At 36.3% G+C, this 20,684-nt stretch overlaps 2 non-coding genes across 2 annotated transcripts; both read left to right on the top strand.

The window, feature by feature from the left end:
• Positions 1 to 107, top strand: LOC136231599 (small nucleolar RNA R71). Its single transcript, XR_010689972.1, has one exon. It is a non-coding gene; the product is annotated as a small nucleolar RNA R71 (small nucleolar RNA).
• Positions 108 to 18,097: 17,990 nt separating this feature from the next.
• LOC136231464 (small nucleolar RNA R71) lies at positions 18,098 to 18,204 on the top strand. Its single transcript, XR_010689845.1, has one exon. It is a non-coding gene; the product is annotated as a small nucleolar RNA R71 (small nucleolar RNA).
• Positions 18,205 to 20,684: the final 2,480 nt, after the last annotated feature.

Here is a 20,684-nt window from a genome sequence, read left to right on the forward strand (position 1 = left end):
AATTGGTGGTGTGGGCATAAACGTTGAAGTTCTTTAAAATATTCCCAAGTTTCATAAAGAGTCTCATTATCATTTTGAGAAAAAGATGTTAACTCTTTTATGACTCTTGCGGTTTTTGCTAAAGGAAAATATTTCGATAAAAATGCTTGGGCTAATTGTTCCCAAGTGGCAAAAGTTGCGGCTGGCATAGAAGTTAACCATTCTTTGGCTCTATCCTTCAAAGTGAAAGGAAAGAGGCGAAGTTTGATTGCTTCCGCAGTCACATCTGGGATTTTAAAAGTGTCACAAATTTTAAGGAAATTTGTTAAATGGGTATTAGGATTTTCGTTAGGTAACCCGTAAAATGTTACATTATTTTGCAACATATTAAGCAAAGCTGACTTAATTTCAAATTGGTTTGCGGTGATTCTGGGTCTAACGATACTATTGGTCACACCGGCCACACCTGGCCTAGCGTAATCCATAAGTGTTGGTGGGTCTGCCATTTTTTCTGGCTCGGTAAATGTTTTTACTGGGGTCTTATTTTTGTTTTTCTTGTTTTTCTTGTTCTTCCTAATGGTTTTCTCAATTTTTGGGTCTATAGGGTCTGGTACAATGCCTGAACTTCGAGAACTGCGCATGAACCTGAAATCTTGCACGAACCGAAACTACCTACAAAACAGAATTTGAAAAATATATAAATTAGTAAATGAAAATTATAAAATTATAAAAGTTAAAATAAGTATGTTTAAACCTAGATTCGAAATAAAAGACGAAAAATTTAAAATTTTGTCAAAAATTTTGGCGTTCCCCGGCAACGGCGTCAAAAACTTGTTGAGCGATTTCCGCAAGTGCACGGTATACGCTTGTAGTAATAAAAGATATCGAACCCACAGGGAACGCTTTTTAACTAAAACCTTATTTAATTCAGTTTTATTCACGTGTTTAGGTTTAATAAAAGAAATACGTTTAATTGATGGAATTGGATTGGGTAAATTAGGATTAGATAGAAATATTATATCGAGTTTAGAGAACAGTTTCGTCTTGAGATTTTGATTACAAGACAGATACTTCCGTAATTAGAATAAATAGAAGGTATAAAACTTATTTTCATAAAGCAAAGAAAACAACTTTAACTTTGGAAAGATTATGGACATGTAACAATATAGGGATTTACTCAATTAAATGGCTTTGAACCGTAGAAATCTCTCTGGATCGGAGCAGATTGCTACCTTAACCAAACTAGTATTTTATGTCTGATAAGCCGCGATCAGCGATCATATCGTCCATAAAAACTAAATCTGTCAAGTGTTCAACAAAGTTCTTATATGAATAAGATGGAATAGAACGTTTTAATAAAAACACCAATTTATCATTTTGAAAATCATTTTGTCAGAACAATATCAAAATAACAACAGAAAGAATGTATTGAATAAATAAGTATATCATTAATGAAATGTGAATCTTCACAAGTTAACAGAGAAGTAGAAACTTGGAGAGCATTGCAACGAAAACTTTGAGATCCGGGTTGTCAATCTTTCCCTCAAACTCCGTAGGTTTGTCAGACCTCATATGCTTCAGCCATCAATTCTTCTTGCTGGATCTTCGGAATAGAGACTGGTCAGTCCACTACCAGAATGAAAACTTGTCTCTGATTTACCTTTGAAACTAAAGTAATACTGTGTTTATAACTAATCTAATAACAACTTGTGTACAGCAAGTTTGTTTACACAGAAATGTAATCTAACTTTCTGATTCTTTTCTGAATCAGAAACTCAACATAATAACTTTCTTCTCTAATTTCTCTAACTTTTCCAACCTCCTCAATTTCTGAAATGGATCACTTATTTATAGTTGTTGAAGGGTTGTAAATGATGGGTCGTGTCCGTTGGTGAAGGGTCGCTTTTATCCAAACGAACAGACGCGTTTCTCGGATTAAAACATGTGAATTATGTGCAGAATACTTCGCTGTCGCGACTGAGATTCTGAAAATCTCAGTCACGACAGGGGGTACAGGGGCGAGTTGAAGATTTCGTTCTTCTTCTGTGACGCCTTTCGTAAGTCGCGACTGAGATTATGAAAATCTCAGTCGCGACAGAGAGTTATCTCCCCGTCTCTCGACTGCTTCTCGTCCTCCTTGAGCGCTCTTTTGACTGATACGTATTCTCGGTACGTTTTTTAGGTTTTTCCTCCATTTTAGCTCTATTTTAGCTCCTATTTGGATTTAACCAAATAATTAAGTACCTTGCATCAAAGAAGTAAATAAAGACGTAAAAGTATTCCAAATGAATATAATTAGCACGAATTCAATGTAAATTTTATGTATTTATGTATGATATTTTAGGTATATTTTGGGCTTAACAGAGGCAACATTATATCTTTTTCATTTCTTCTATAATGACCTCCCAAGTTTTGTGGAATGGTGTTTTGGATATATATCTGGAACCTCTCCAAGCTAGCCACCATCTCTTTGTTAAACACTCAGAATTTATCTCTCACCTTATCTCTCCAATCATTGAGCTTCTTGTCAACTACTTCCATTGCTTATTATGGTAACATCGGTTGAACTATTGTCGAAGAAGTCCTGTGTTAGGAAAACGACAGGTTCTGATACCAACTGATACGGATCGAGTTCATGATGATAGTTTTCAATCGTAAACTATCAAAGATATTCTCAAGCTAAACTTCAAGGAGCTATGAACCCAAATTTATGAGCTAAATCTTGTGGGAATTAATCACCATTCATAGAGGGATGGACCCTAAAAACTCTAAAACAGAAATTTATATTTGATTGATAAAAAGATTGCTTCATTACAAGAAAGATATGAATTTATATCCTTTCTAACCTAAAAGATCAAATTACATAAAAGTCTACTACATAACTAATTAAAGAGAAAGGTTTAAAGGTTAAAACATGATGAGGATAAAAGGGTGAGAAGCTTGTAAATAAGCTTACGGTCGATGTTGTAAATAAGGGGTGACAAAGTTATAATTAGGAGGAAGCAGGAAAAAGAAGCAATGCTGATTTGCAATGTTAAATTATGGAAGACTTAAATTGAATAAACTTTATTTATTTGAACCAAACATAAATTAGTATACGAAAGTTCTCCAGAACCCACTATCTCACCACTCGCCACACTCAATTTATGTTATGTAAATTACTTGCTGCATCTCAAGAATTCTAATTGCCCATACTTATACTTGATTTTGTTTATTTTCATCCACAAATTTAGTCGGTTGAAAAAAATTAAAATCAGCCATAACTTACCATAATGACAAAATGAACTATCTTGTAGACTCTAGACACTGATTTTGATTCATATAAAAAGTCGGTTTGATTTTTTTAATACCTCAATACCGACTTTTAATAATTAGTACATGCTAACCATTCGAAGTTGTTTTTCTAAAATCTTCTTCTGTAACCTTTCTCCACTCATTGTTTGAAGATTGTTCTTTATATATCGCATACTCCTCTATTATAGCTTCTTTGGTCAATGCCCCATTATCGTACTTAGGATTTAGTTTACTTTGGCTTGTTGACCTTCGCACTTGTGATTGATGCTCCTCTTTGATGCTTATGGAAAGATTAGGTTTTCCCATCTCGTTGGGATTGCAACACTGCTCCTTATTGGTCTCCCTCGACCTACGTCACCTTGACGTATAATTACAATATCTCTTCGTTTTTCGTTGTTGGTTCTCTAACCAATATTGGCCAGTATTTCCTAGCTCAACCAATTCTCTTAAGCTCTTGACTATAGCTTCCAGCAACATAATCTCTTTGATGCTTTCCCTCATGATAAATTTTGATATCTTGTAAGCACATCGTTTGCCTTTTCTCGACGTAGCATTTCCATCTTTACCCATGTCCTTCTTATGCTTCTCTTTCCTCTGTGATTCATGCACCTTGAGCATCTCCATTAGCTTATGCTTCACTCTCTCCTTGGGTGAAAACCATTTTAGTGAACCTATTGGCTTGGTCTTCACCATTTTCCCTTTTCATGGCATTGTCTCGTACAATACTGGTTACACACATCCAACCTTTCTCCTCAGCAACATAGTCTTTGTTATTGCTTGGTGTTTATGCTTCACCTCTCCATTTACTAGTGGCGTCTCACATGGAGCTGGTGACTCCTTTCAGGAATCTCTCTTGTTCCTTTCTACATTGACATGCTCCTCGAGTGGTTCCTCATAACCACCTAGATCTTCAATGATCCGCATAGAATTGACGAATTGAAAGGAATCCAGTCGCCTCACTGGTTCCTTATCCTCTTTCTGCCTAACAGAAAAGGCTTGCTCTTTCTTTTCATCTGCTATGGATGATCTGACTGGATCATATATCACCGACTCTATCATGGCACTTAAAGCCTGGAAATCTCATTCTTATTTGCTTTCTTTTTGTGTATATGTGGATGTAACGACGTTGCCTTCTCCTTTCTTGTAACAACAATCTCGTGCATAATGACCTCTTTTTCCACAAACATATAACTGATTGTTCTTACGTCGATATGCCTTATCATCTTCTTCATTATGGTTGTGACTGTGGTGAGCTCCCCCTTTTTGCCAACTCCTTGTAGACTTTTCTGCCATCTGTCTTCTTTAAATCTTCCTCTGAATCTCGATCTCGTACTTTTTGGATCATTTCTCTCTTTATTACTAAAAAAGAGCTTTATCTTCATCCTTGATTCGGACTTTAGAAATTTGTTTGTCTAGAGCCTCTTGATTAGCCAATGTATTTCCTAATTCGTTTAAACTTGTCTCTTTAGCAATCCCCGGGTTGTTCTAACAAGCACATTAAATTCGGGATGCAACTCATAGACTATAGTTTCTCTTGTTCTCGTTTCAGTAATTTTATCTTCTAGATCTAATTTTGAAATTTCTTTACTTAATGTTTTAACTTTAGTAAAGTATTGACTCGTCGTCATATCGTTTTGCAAGACTAACAGCAACTCTTTCTCGAGTTGTTTGAGCTTGGCATCGTTTGTTCTTGCAAATATTCCGGTAAGAGTGTCTCATGCTTCTTTGGGTTTTTGGCACCATTGATGCGTTGCAGCAAATCATCCTCTACCGAAATTGATAAAGCATACATTGTTTTACCACAGTTAACCTTCCACTTTTTAAGGTCATTTTGTTCCATCGGAGGCGTTCTTTCATTACCTCCAATAGTTTTCCATAAATCTTAGCCGAGCAAATAAAATTGCATACGAGTACTCCTCCAAGTACTATAATTATTATTATTGAGTTTTTTTAAGAGTGCTTATCGAGGTAAACATGTCAGCTATGATAACTTGATTACCTCCTTTAATCAACCAAGTATGTTTGGTCTCAGACCAATAATTTTCACAATCCCGGACTGCGCGCTAACAATATCCCGAACCACCACGATCTCAGATCGGAAACTTTCGAAGCACCCGACTCCCGGTCTCTGACTGCTTGCTTGCACTCGACCACGTACCGACCCCTGAGAGCATCTCCAATAGAGGTTTCTCCAAAGAGTGCCAAAAATTAACATATCATACTAAAATATAATATTTTATTAATTTAGTAATTCACATCATTATTGGCAACTTTTATTTAAAAATGCTCCAATAGTAAAGCAACTTTAAAAGTTGCCACAATGACCCCGCAAATCATTACTTAATATATACTTTATTTAAGTATAAATATTGTCAACTAATAGTGAAATGAGAGAGAAAGTCATCAAAATTAAAGAATCGCAGGGAAAAAAATTAATATCGTAATGGTGAGAGACGCGTTGGTGAGAGAGAAAGAGAGGCCGAGAGATCGTAATGGTGGGAGGGACGGCGAGCGGCTGCGGGAGAGGTCCCGATCTGGCGACGGAATGGCGTCGGTGGGCCTGGTGAGGGAGGGTGCGGCGGAGATGGTGTCTCGAATGGAGGAAGAGCAGAGGAAGATCTGCGATGGGGGACGGCTGGCAGAGAGCATCGACGCGCAGAGGAATATCTGCGATGGGGGAGGGGTGGCGGATCTGCCGAGTTCAGCCGGATCTGCTGGATCCGCCAGCGGTCTACCGGGTTCGGCCGAATCTGCTGGATCCGCCAGTGTTTCGGCGCCGACAGGGGTTAATGGGATGGATCTGTTCGTCGGGGGTTTAGGGGAGGTGAGGGTAGATCTATCCGTTAGGGGAAAAGGTGAGGAGATGGTGGATCTGACAGGGAGGATAGAGTTGAAGGGTTTGGGTGGGGAGATTGGATCTGATGGTATTAGGTTATCGAGCAGTGATGGTGTGAAATTGACAGATCCAGTGAAGGAAGCAAATGGTTCAGTGGAGCCAGGGAATCTAAAACTATCTTGGAAGGATACTGTTATGGGGATTGTAGAGGAGGAAAATTCTGTTATCGAAGGAATGATTGATGAGGAATGGGAGGAATTTCTGTCTGACTCAGATATTGATGATGAGGAACAAGATGATCCTTTGTGTCCTATTATCAGTTTATCGTCTGCTGATAAACGTTCACTTAGGTCCAAATGGAAATTGTCTTTAATTGTTACTGTCCTAGGGAAAAAAATTGGCTTTAATTATTTTGCACAAAGAATTCGTGCTCAATGGGCAAAGAAAGGAAAAATCACTATAACTGATTTAGAAAACGATTATTATGTAATTAAGTTTACACAAGCTGAGGATTATAATGCGGTTATAAATGGGGGACCATATATTATATCCAATCATGTTCTTGCCATTAGACCTTGGGTCCCTAATTTTAATCCAAAGGATAGTTCAGTTAACAGGATTCTGACATGGGTTAGATTTTCGGGCCTCCCGATTGAGTATTATAATGAAATCTTCCTTAAAAAGATTGTTGGGCGTGTGGGAAAAGTCCACCATGTGGATAAAACTACTATTGGAGTTGAAAGAGGAAAGTTTGCTAGGGTTTGTATCGATATTGACCTAGCTAAACCCCTTTTGTCCAAGTTCTGTCTACAAAATACCGTCTATTTTATTGAGTATGAAGGAATCCATAATATCTGCTATGAATGTGGGATGTTTGGGCATAATTATGAGGGTTGCCCTAGTAAGAGGAAGGATAGAGAGGAGGTTACCAAGGTTGTTTTGGAAAGGAAAGAGGAGATCCAAGGGGATGGGAGGAATTTTAGCCCTTGGATGGTGGCTAAGCGCTCGGGGAGAAGATGGACACGTGCTCCAGTGGCTCATAATCTTCCTCCTGATATCAATAATAATCAGAATCGGATACATAAGGAGCAAGAAAGAAAAGGTTTGCCTAGTCCAAAAATTCATGATGTATTTGGTACTCCGGTGGAGGTTTGCTCTGGTTCAAGGTTTGGGGCCCTTATAGTAGAGGAAGTTCAGGACCCTGCTCCTATCAATGAGCAAACAGAGTTGGGTATGCCAGATTTAGAGCTAGATGGCCCTGTTTTTAACAAGGTGGAGACGGTCAACCCTTTGTTTGAAGCTAAAGATGCTCCTCAGGATTTTTCTCATGTTCGCATTCATCATGTTTCTGAGAAGCATAATGAGGTTAGTTTGTCTAATCTTAGCATTGAGAACAGAAATGGGAAAACCATGGGGGTTGTTGAGCGATTTCCGCAAGTGCACGGTATACGCTTGTGGTAATAAAAGATATCAATCCCACAGGGAACGTTTTTTAACAAAACTTATTCTGAATCGGTTAAATTTACTTTTAGGTTTATAATATGGAAAAATCGTTTAATCGGTTTTTGGTTTTGAAATTGCTAGAATAAGAATTAGATTAGAATATGAAGATGTTAGAAAATATCTGATTTAAGAATGAATTTGCAAAACAGGAACGTTTTAGTACTTTAGAAAAGTAAACAAGTATATTTGTTTGCATTAAGCAAAGAAAACAACTTTAAACTTTGTCCGAATTATAAAGATGAAATAAATGACGGAACCTCTAATTAATAGGCTTTAAACGCGACAAAACCCTTATCCGGGATAATTACCCTTAACCAAATTAAAACTCTACCAAGATAATAATTTGCCTAAGTGTTCAACAAAGTTTCCTTGTAAAGATTTTGAATTAAACTACGTTTTAATGAAAACACCAGCAGTCACTTTAGTGGATTGGTTACCATAAGTGCTGCATAAAAATCTATCGAATAGAACAGACTTTATTAGATGAAATATAAATTGATACAAGTTTACAGAGAACATGGAGCATTGAATTCTTCGACAGCGTGCAATTGAACGGGTTGTCAATCCTTTCCTTGGGTTTCGTTAGAGTTTGCCAGGCTTAGGGGCGAATCCTCTACTCAATCTTCTCATTGAATCTTCGTAATAGAGACTGGGTCGGTCCACTACCAAAATGTAAACTAAACTGGAACAATGTCTAAACGCTACTGAATTTGTTATTATTTTGTAAACAATGTGTGTACATCATATTGCTTTTGAACAGAATCGAAATCTAACTTCGGAATCACTTGATTCGGAATTTCTGCATAAATTCTACACTAATCTCACTTCTTCGCTCTCGTTCGTGTCCTCGACTTGGCGTTATTAATTTTCATCGTCTTCGACTCCTTTTGTAGGGCTTTTCTTCTATTTTTGAGCTCTTTTTACTCCTATTTGGATTTTACCAAATATTTATGTACCTTGCATGAAAGAAACATATTCGAGAGTAAAAGCTTTCTAAATGGTTATAAATATCATAAATTCGTAGCAATATTGATGTAATTATTGATGATATTTTAGGTATATTTTGGGCTTAACAAATCTCCACACTTAATCTTTTGCTAGTCCCGAGCAAAATTTCACTGAATTTATTCTCTAACTAATCTCTTTATGAAAATAAAACATATATCTCTGTACTACCTTTTAAATTAGTTAAGCCGAAAAGACTAACTTCGCATGGCAAATTTATACGCAAAATATCAAACTAACTTAGTACAATATACGATATATCACTCATCTTGTATTTCCAATTTGGAATTGAAGCATTCGGGACAATGTAAGCACGCATGTTATTGAGTCTTTCGTCTCAAGGCATTTCAAAGCACAAAATTTCCTTTTCCAAACCTAAACTAATATATGAGATATATTATTTTAAATAAGTACTTGGGTTAATTATTGCTTAGTTACGCCCGAGATAAGGGTGGTCTTGATCGTAACTTTATACGTATTTTATTGCTTTGTGTTTGCTTAAGAGGTACCGACCATGCCATGGGTGGACGCAATCATTACTTTAAACTTATACACGCTTATAATTTTTTTGGCTTTTAACGTTCCTTCCATACCTCGATTGTGATAAGGGTGGTCGCAACCGTGGTCAAAAGTAAACGGTACTTAATTGTCTTCCCTTTCATACCTCGATTGTGATAAGGTTGGTCTCAATCGTGGCCAAAAGTTAAGAATTCAACTAATTGATTGATTAATATGAATTATAAAATTGTAACTTGGGAAAAAGAAAAATAGCACATTCATCCTATATTGACTTTAAAATTCAACATGTATTATGGCTAAAGTTTCCTTAAAAACTTCAATTGGTGTTAATGTAAGACGAAATCAAACCGAGCTAAAATTGTTAGTTCAATTTAATGCCTATAAACCTAATTGAAAATTAAAATAAGATTTATTGTATCATGATTTCATGATATAAAAATAGAGATTGAATAAAGAATTTTTTATTTAAAATACATTCACTCGAGACAATTTTTACTTAAAATCGTATCGGAGATTCGTGAAAAATTTTGAAAAATATTACCCGTATAGAAATATAATTTCTAACGATAATGATAACCTAAAAATAATCATATTAACTTATGATTAAAAAAATATATGAAAATGTGAAGTTAATAAAAATAGCGTTTTAAACAAGTTTATGTTGCAAAATACGTTGCATTTGTTATAAATGATTCGTTGCATTTGTTATTTGTGCTAGAAAAATGAAAATGATGTACATCTCCTCCCACACTTAAATTGGACCATGTCCTCATTGGTGCAAAAGCGAGATATCAGGAATAAAAGCACAAAAATTTAAGCATACGAAATAAAGATAGGAATGGTGCAAATGAAACATTCAACATAAAATTAAAAATTGAAAATTGTACCAAACATATGAAAATGAAAATTGTACCAAATTATAACAAGATAATAAAATTAAAGAAAACAACCTAAGCTTGAGGTGGGGAATCGGGAGGTGTAGGTGACGTCTCCACATTGCGGCGTCGGAAAAAGGAAAGCATCCGATGCCGAGTCGATCGATGTTCACGCCTCAAAAGGTTGAGGTTGTCATTCATCACCATATTGTTTTCAACCAAATCATCAATTCTTAAATTCATTTGACGATTGTTGGAATTGATTTGGTTCAAAATCCTCCACAAATCTACCGGATCATCCGCCGCTTGAGGTGCTTGGGGTTGTGCTTGAGCCGGTGGTTCATCCTCCTCGCCTGCCACCTCTCCGCTGCCTTCGGTGCCTACAAATTGAGAACTTGAAGCGCCACCACCCATAGTGCCACGAAGATGGGCAATTCGGGTAGCATATGAAATAAAGACGGGAGGTCCTTGTGGAAGAAATAAATGAGCTCGCTCAAGAGCCGAGATGTCCAAAAGCGGAACATACCCACGGTAGGTGGACATGTCATAATCGGCCAACTCACCCCGTGCTCCCAACACAATAACGGTGATAAAATTACAAAGAGGGATTTGAATGGTAGTAGCCCTCGAAGCACGGAACAAATTATCAAATAAAATACCAATGCTATCAATCCGCAAGCCTTTAAGCAAACTATCCAAAACATACAAATCCCGAACCTGAACCTTAGAACTCTCAACACGACCAAACAAGGAGAAACTCAAATACTTATGAAAGAAGAACACACAATTGTCCTTAATCAACTTGCTTGAAGTGTTTTTCGAATTCAAATAGTCTTTGTCCGAAAGAGTTTGCCAAACCGCATCATTATCAAAATCCTTAGGCTTATCATAAAAATCAGAAGTAGGGAAACCAAACATATTGCCCATTGCTTCATAGTCAATGGTGTAAGGGATACCATTATTCCTAAAAGAAATTGAAGTTTTCTTCTTGTTCATGGTCAAAGTGACCAAAAATTCCACTACATATTCATTAATACGCGGGAAACGCATATTAACGAATTCTTGCCAACCCAAAGCTTCAATAAAGGCATCCATTCAAGTAGAGAAATTTAATGCTCTTACCGAATGGAAGTCTAAGAAGTGCATATCCATAAATTGGCGGTCGTCTTGAGAAAAATGTTTGAAACGAGCGGCTTCTTCCTCCGAATAGATGTCAAAATAAGCTCCGCATTGAACCCGAAGACGATTAGCTTCCGTAACAGCGGGCTTGTTACCAACACGCTTAGTTCTAACCATGGTGATGGTGTTTTGTGTTTTTAGGGTGTGAGAAGAAGAAGAAGAAGAATTTGAGAGAAAAAGTAAAGCTTGAAGATGAGGTTGGGGTTTTGAATTGGAAGTGATTGAAAGAGAAAAGAGGATAGAAATTGGAGTGAATAAATTGGGAAGAGTAAAAGTAGATTTTTGGGGAAGAGTTTAGAGTAAGGGATTGGGTAAAAACAGAGGTGATGTGAGGTTTGTGTAAGAGGTAGGTTTATATAGGGTTGTATAGGTAGGTGAATAGGTAGAATAGGAATAGGAATAGGCAAAATTTGGTGGCAAAATCGGATTGAAAAGGGCAATTTATACGCGTGTCGCGACCGCGAATGGCAAAGCCGCGGCCGCGGCATGCGATGTTCAGGCAATTTTCGCCCTGAAATTCTGCCAAAGTTGCTGCTCATACCGAGAATTAATAAATTCTCGGTAGAGAATTGGTAAAAATGGCCTATTTTGGTGCCTTTTGACATGGTTTGTGCAATTTTGTTGAGGAAATGGTTCCTGAACTTAATATTTAGTATTCCTGCACTTAAAACTTAAATAAATGTCATTAATTCCAAGGAAAACCAAAGGTTGAAACTTAATAAATTGAATTAAAGTATAATAAATTGATTATGAAGAATTAATGAAACTTAAATGTTCATTTATGCATATAAGTTAAGAGAACCATATTAAATGCATAATAAGTGCATGGTAAAACATATTTAATACATGAATTGAATTGATTAATGAAAACCTTATGCATTGAAAAGAAATTGAGTTATAAATAAAATGTAGATATACGTGTGGAAAAATAGAAAACCATATTAGTTCAAGTGAATCCTTTTTATCTTAATTTAAGTAAGAAAAATTAGAAATTACTCATATGAAATATGCTAAGTATAGATAATGGATCAAATGGATAAAAATTAAGAATTGAATGAAATAAGATCTTTATTATTTTAACATATGTACATGTAATGAAAACAAACTAATAATTAATACAAAACAAAATATATACAAAAAATAAAATGAAAAAACATAAACTATTCTACATATTCATCCCTATCTAACGGGATATTTCTAGCCTTAATACGATCGATTTGAAACTGCACGAAAGTTTCACGTTCCGGTGCAGACAAAAATTGAGGCCCTGCTTGAAAGACACGTTTCACAAGTCCTTCGTGCTCGAGAAATTCATAGTCAATTGTCGGGAAGAATTCATCATCACTCCAGGGGATATCAATAGTACCCTTTGAAACCGAGAATTATTCCACAGATTATATTGCCGAACCCAATCTTCTTATCTTTGGATCGAGAAGCGGCGATAAGACCTTCCATCAGAATTTTGGAAGAATCCACTGCATTTCCCTGGAATATATCTCCAAGAACATACAAATCTATGTCACGGACCACACTAGTGAATGTGAGCCCGAATAAACTGTGACACAGAAATTTGTGTAAATACAGCATGGAGTTGGAGCGAAAAGAGTGATTATAGGCGAGTTTTGAATTGAATCGCCAGAATCTAGTGAGCATTCTCCAAATGTCTGAGGATGTCATGTCTCGTCCAGGATGACGTTTGATTGTATCCCTCGGGGGAAAACCAAACCAAGCATGCAACTCAGGATAGCCGAAAGTGAAGATTTCGCCTTCTCGACGAAAACTGAGACGTATTCGTCGTTTATTAGTAAAATGCACGGTACAGAAGAATTCGAGTATCCAGTCGCCTATTATTGGAAATCGCATTTGGGCGAATTTGTCCACCCTAGGCGCTCCATATAGCGGCTCATGTCATCAGAAATGCCTAATTGGCTATTAAGAAATTCATCCATATACAACATTCCGGTGAAGAATTTGTAACGGTGATTCCAATAACGCCTACCTTCATCGTGACTGAAGATAGGAAAAGGCGCCCCATATCGCTTGGATAAGTCTGGGCGTTTGTTGATTGAGGCAGTATTGTGCCTAGATGGTTTGTTCTTGGTAGGCATGGTGCAAAGTTTGTGTTACTTTAGTAAAGAACGGTGTTTGCGAAGAAAATCAGAGTTCTGACAAAGATGAAAAAGAATTGTAACAGAACTTGAATCCTCTAGGATTAATTTATAAGAGTTTAAATGAAAAGAGGTATCGTTTTATTATGAAAAGGTATAAATTGCACCTTTCGGAAATGAAGAAACTTAATGTTTCGTTTGCCAAGAGGTTCGTCGAAAGGGTTAGAGTGTTGCAGACCTGATAGTGCAGGAAACACGCGTGTCGCGACCGCGAATGGCAAAGCCGCGGTTGCGACACGCTGATTTCCTTACGGAAATCAGGCGTCTAAGCTACCTCCCGATTCACGGTAGAGAATTTAAAATTCTCGGTATGAACAGAGAAATCCTAACCTATTTGGACTGTTCTAAAAAAGAGGATTCTCGGCAGGGAATTCTAAATTCGCGGCAGAGAATTGCCTGAAACTTCAAATTCATCTTAATTTCCTAAAAATTAAATCTAAAATCATGAAATAGAAATATTTTATGCATTTAAATCATAACATAAAGTCATCTAATCATAAAAATGGCATTTTGGAAAAAATAAAATAAAATATAACAAAATAAAATAAAATAAATGAACAAAAAATATAAAAACAATAAAACAAAATAAACTGTGTAAGAAAAACTGAGTAATTTATACGTCAGACAATCTTGTTACGAACTCAATTCCTAGTTGGGAAATATTTTCGTAATAGATTTTACATCGATTACCATTAACTTTGAATCGAACTCTGGTAGGACCTTCCAGTTCTAAAGAACCATAATCGAATGTTTTGACGAGTAAATATGGTCCTATCCATCTGGACTTAAGTTTTTCTGGAAATAAACGAAGTCGTGAATTAAATAACAGCACTTTATCCCCAACATTAAAGTGTTTAACTTTAATTTTGGCATCGTGCCATTTTTTCACTTTTTCTTTATAAATCTTTGCATTTTCGTAAGATAGATGACGTAACTCATCTAACTCATTCAAATTGAGCAAACGTTTCTTACCTGCTTGTCGTAAATCAAAGTTTAGTTTTCTAATAGCCCAATAGGCTTTGTGTTCTAATTCGACTGGCAAATGACATGCCTTCCCATACACTAAGTGGTACGGAGTCATTCCTATTGGTGTTTTAAATGCAGTACGGTATGCCCATAGCGCATTATTGAGTTTAGAAGACCAATCTTTTCTAGAAGATGAAACTGTTTTTTCGAGAATCCATTTGAGTTCTCTGTTTGATATCTCCGCCTGACCATTTGACTGAGGATGGTACGGCGTTGATACGCGGTGGCGTACTCCATATTTTTTCATAAGCGTTTCAAAACTCTTGTTTATAAAATGAGTACCGCCATCACTAACGATAACTCTTGGACAACCAAATCTACAGAATATATCGTCAAGAAAATTAACGACAACTTTAGAATCGTTCGTCGGGGTTGCAATTGCTTCAACCCACTTCGAAACATAATCGACGGCAACTAATATGTAAGTTTTACCATTGGAAGGGGGAAAAGGTCCCATGAAATCTATTCCCCACATATCGAAGACTTCAACTTCTAATATGGTTGTGAGGGACAGCTCATCTTTCCTTCCTAGATTTCCTGTTCTTTGGCACTTATCACAACGAGTAATAAATGAACGGACGTCCTTAAACATCGTAGGCCAAAAGAAACCGCTTTCAAATATTATAGCGACATTCCGACATTATGGATTCGTATTCATTTTCACCAACGCATCTCCTAATTATCCCGTCACCACAAGTCTTGAACAAAAAGGGATCTTCCCAAAAATATTGTTTAATATCGAAGAAAAATTTCTTCTTTTGTTGGAAATCTAATCCTTCCGGAACAATATTGGCTGCAAGATAATTAGCAATATCTGCATACCATGGTGACATGGCACTTTTTATTTGATAGAGGTGTTTCACCTATAGGACCGTTTTCATCTTCAAGTCTCGATAGATGATCGGCGACAAGGTTTTCAACTCCCTTTTTGTCTTTTATTTCTATATCAAATTCTTGCAACAATAAAACCCATCTAATTAGACGTGGTTTTGCATCCTTCTTAGTAAATAAATATCTTAATGCTGCATGATCAGTATAAATAATAACTTTTGGACCTAATAAATATGACCTAAACTTGTCACATGCAAAAACTACGGCTAACATTTCTTTCTCAGTTGTGGTGTAGTTTAATTGTGCACCAGATAGTGTGTGACTTGCATAATAAATGACATGAAGTTTCTTATCTTTCCTTTGACCTAAAACACATCCGATAGCTAAATCACTTGCATCACACATAATTTCAAATGGTAGATCCCAATCGGGTTTAGCAATAACAGGTGCACTGACTAAAGCTGTTTTCAATGTTTCGAACACTTTAACGCATTCTTCATTAAAATCAAAGGTTGAATCTTTCATGAGTAAATTAGTAAGTGGTTTGCAAATTACAGAAATTTTTTTAATAAATCTTCTGTAAAAACCAGCATGTCCTAAGAATGATCTTACTCCCTTAACAGTAGTTGAAGGGGGTAATTTCTCTATTACTGAGGTTTTTGCTCAATCTACTTCTAATCCTTTTTCAGATATTTTGTGACCTAAAACAATTCCTTCGTCAACCATGAAATGACATTTTTCCCAGTTTAATACCAAATTTGTTTCTTCACACCTAGACAAAACTTTATCCAAATTTTCTAGGCACGAATCAAAAGAATCTCCATAAACTGAAAAATCGTCCATAAAAACTTTCATGATATCTTCAATGAAATCATTAAAAAATTGCAGTCATACAACGTTGAAATGTTGCAGGTGCGTTACATAGACCAAAGGGCATTCTTCTATATGCAAATGTTCCGTAAGGACATGTGAAGGTTGTTTTATCTTGGTCATCCGGGTAAATGTATATTTGAAAGAATCCGGAATAACCATCAAGAAAACAGTAGAAAGCATGACCAGCTATCCTTTCGATCATTTGATCAATGAAAGGAAGAGGAAAATGATCTTTCCTAGTTGCTTTATTTAAATTTCTATAATCTATACAAACCCTCCAACCAGTGGTGGTTCGCGTAGGTATTAATTCACCTTCTTCATTCCTTACAACTGTTATGCCTCCCTTTTTAGGTACACAATGGATTGGACTAACCCATTCACTATCCGAGATAGGGTAGATGATTCCATTGTCCAGAAGTTTAGTAATTTCATTTTTTACTACTTCTTTCATGTTCGGATTTAGGCGTCTTTGCCTATCCGCTTTAGGTGGCTTATCTTCTTCTAAATGAATTCTATGCATTACAATACTTGGATTAATACCTTTTAAGTCTGAAATTTGCCAACCCATACTTCCTATCCTATTTCTAACAACTTCTTTCAATTTCTCTTCTTGGACTTGTGTTAATTTGTTAGAAACAATAATAGGTAGAGAATCGCCTTCGCCTAAGAAAGCGTACCTCAAATGACTTGGTAATTCTTTAAGTTCTAATTTAGGTGGAACTACAATTGAAGGCGGAACTGGTCCATCTTCTCGAATCAAAGGTTCTGGGTCCTTATCTTCTAGTTCCTCACTCATTATAGGTTCTATTATTTCTTCTTTTTGAACAATGTCATTTACACATTCTTCAATTAAATCAAGTTTCATACAAGCGAAATCTTCCATAGGATATTTCATCGCTTGGTTCATATCAAACTCAATCTTATCATCTCCTATTCGTAAAACTACTTTCCCTTCTGACACATCAACTAGAGCACGTCCTGTGTTCATGAACGGTCTACCAAAGATTAGCGGACAATTTACATCATAAGCAAAATCTAAAATAACGAAATCGGTAGGAAAAATAAATTTGTCAACTTTAACTAAAACATCCTCAATTATACCGTATGGTCTTTTAGTGGTTTGATCCGCTAATTGTAAAACCATATTGGTACGTTTGATGTCTTCTTCTAAGCCTAACTTATTAAAAATAGATAATGGCATCAAGTTAATGCTTGCTCCTAAATCACAAAGACAACTTGGGAATTCTATATCGCCGGGATATTTGAGTTTTGTGGGCTTCGATAAATCAGTTCCAGGTAAAGTCGAATTTCCGGGCATTTCCGGGCCTAAGTAGTTTTTCCCTGAACAAAGAGTGCTAGATGATTGGTTTTTAATAAGCTGATCGAATTTATTCTCGATCCGTTTAAAACCATCGTCGTGATTACTTATTTTTCCGCTCATAGCATCAATGAATTTGTCGATTTTAGAAGATAAAGTGCTAATCGTGTCTCTGGATTGATTTTGATAATTGGTAGTACGATTTTGATTAGCATTAGCGTTATTATTATCCCTCCAGTTAAAGTTAGGATGATTTCTCCATCCAGGATTATATGTATTGGAATAAGGGTTATTATTTTGGTTTTGCCCTTGGACAAAATTTACATGTTCAATTTCACTCATACCTTCGTAATCCACATCAGTTTGGATTGGCTTACCATTAGAATCACACGGTGCCATAAACCTATCAATTTTGTGCGATAAGGCAAAAAATTGGGCTTGCAACATCGCTACTGGATCAAGATTCACTATACCTTTAACTGATGAAGTAGTTGAGGATGATGGTTTTGCTGATGGTACGTGTCCACGTTCCGCGGGCCACATACAGTTATTGATTGCCATTTCCTCCAAAAGTTCTCTTGCTTGGGCAGATGTTTTCTTCATGAATAACCCTCCAGACATAGCGTCCAATGAACCTCTAGTTGTAGGATTTAGTCCATTATAAAATGTTTGCATTAAAAGTTCAGCGGGCAATTGGTGGTGTGGGCATAAACGTTGAAGTTCTTTAAAACGTTCCCAAGCCTCATAAAGAGTTTCACTATCATTTTGAGAAAAAGATGTTAACTCTTTAATGACTCTTGCGGTTTTTGCTAAAGGAAAAAATTTTGATAAAAATGCTTGGGTTAATTGCTCCCAAGTCTCAATTGATGCGGCTGGCATAGAAGTTAACCATTCTTTGGCTCGATCCTTCAAAGTAAAAGGAAAAAGACGAAGTTTGATTGCTTCTGCAGTTACATCAGTAATTTTAAAAGTGTCACAAATTTCTAAGAAATTTGTCAAATGGGTATTAGGATTTTCGTTAGGTAACCCGTAAAACGTTACATTATTTTGCAACATATTAAGCAACGCAGGATTAATTTCAAATTGGTTTGCATTAATTTGGGGTCTAACTATACTGTTTGTTACACCGGCCACTCCTGGCCTAGCGTAATCCATAAGTGTGGTCATAACTTCTGGCTCGGTAATTTTAGTTTTTATTGGGGTTTTGTTTTTCTTTTTCTTTTCTTTCTTATTCTTTTTAACTGTTCTTTCAATTTCTGGGTCAATAGGATCTGGTGACGTGCCCGAACTTCGAGAACTGCGCATGAACTTGAAATTTCGCACGAACCGAAACTACCTACAAAACAGAATTTGAAAAATAAATATGTTAATAATTAAAAATAAATAAAATGTAAAAGTTTGAATAAGTATGAATAAACCTAGATTCGTAATAAAACACGAAAAATTTAAAATTTTGTCAAAAATTTTGGCATTCCCCGGCAACGGCGCCAAAAACTTGTTGAGCGATTTCCGCAAGTGCACGGTATACGCTTGTAGTAATAAAAGATATCGATCCCACAGGGAACGTTTTTAAACAAAACTTATTCTGAATCGGTTAAATTTACTTTTAGGTTTATAATATGGATAAATCGTTTAATCGGTTTTTGGTTTTGAAATTGCTAGAATAAGAATTAGATTAGAATATGAAGATGTTAGAAAATATCTGATTTAAGAATGAATTTGCAAAACAGGAACGTTTTAGTACTTTAGAAAAGTAAACAAGTATATTTGTTTACATTAAGCAAAGAAAACAACTTTAAACTTTGTACGAATTATAAAGATGAAATAAATGACGGAACCTCTAATTAATAGGCTTTGAACGCGACAAAACCCTTATCCGGGATAATTGCCCTTAACCAAATTAAAACTCTACCGAGATAATAATTTGCCTAAGTGTTCAACAAAGTTTCCTTGTAAAGATTTTGAATTAAACTACGTTTTAATGAAAACACCAGCAGTCACTTTAGTGGATTGGTTACCATAAGTGCTGCATAAAAATCTATCGAATAGAACGGACTTTATTAGATGAAATATAAATTGATACAAGTTTACAGAGAACATAGAGCATTGAATTCTTCGATGGCGTGCAAGTGAACGGGTTGTCAATCCTTTCCTTGGGTTTCGTTAGAGTTTGTCAGGCTCAGGGGCGAATCCTCTACTCAATCTTCTCGTTGAATCTTCGTAATAGAGACTGGGTCGGTCCACTACCAAAATGTAAACTAAACTGGAACAATGTCTAAACGCTACTGAATTTGTTATTATTTTGTAAACAATGTGTGTACATCATATTGCTTTTGAACAGAATCGAAATCTAACTTCGGAATCACTTGATTCGGAATTTCTGCATAAATTCTACACTAATCTCTTTCTTCTACACGTATAACACACTATATTTCAACTCTCCATCAACTCTTTATTTATAGATGTTGAAGAGTCCTGATTGAAGTGTCGTGTCCGTTGTGAAGGATCGTGTCCGCTGCGAAAGGACGTCTTTATTCAGCCGAACGATCGTGTTTCGTCGAAAACGAAAGTGTGTAACTATGCCTCCAAAAACTCCTGCTCGTACCGAGAATATTAAATTCTCTACCGAGAATGGGGGAGCAACAATTGTACTTCAGACGAAGGGAAGGAGAGGCTGAGGGACGCGTGTCGCGACCGTGAATAGTGGGGGCCGCGGTCGCGTCACGGAGCATTTTTCACTTCTTCGCTCTCGTTCGTGTCCTCGACTTGGCGTTATTAATTTTCGTCGTCTTCGACTCCTTTTGTAGGGCTTTTCTTCTATTTTTGAGCTCTTTTTACTCCTATTTGGATTTTACCAAATATTTATGTACCTTGCATGAAAGAAACATATTCGAGAGTAAAAGCTTTCTAAATGGTTATAAATATCATAAATTCGTAGCAATATTGATGTAATTATTGATGATATTTTAGGTATATTTTGGGCTTAACAGGGGTTAATAAAATGAATATGAAGAAACTGAAAGGTAGTCAAAAGAATATCCATAATTCTTTTAACACTTTGGAGAAAAGGGGGGCGGCAGGTACCTCCTCTAGGCTCTTAGGAGCCCCGAATAAATATATGGTTTAACTGGGTGGGCCTGGATTTGCTTTCCTCTCTTGAATGGATCTGTTTGTTTGGAATGTTAGAGGAGCGGCAAGCAAGGCTACCCGCATCCATGTAAAGGATTTAATCAAGCAGTTTAACCCTTCTTGTTTTGCTTTATTAGAAACTAAAGTTA

Source organism: Euphorbia lathyris, chromosome 5 (genome assembly GCF_963576675.1).
Source record: "Euphorbia lathyris chromosome 5, ddEupLath1.1, whole genome shotgun sequence".
In the NCBI taxonomy this organism is placed as follows: Eukaryota; Viridiplantae; Streptophyta; class Magnoliopsida; order Malpighiales; family Euphorbiaceae; genus Euphorbia; species Euphorbia lathyris.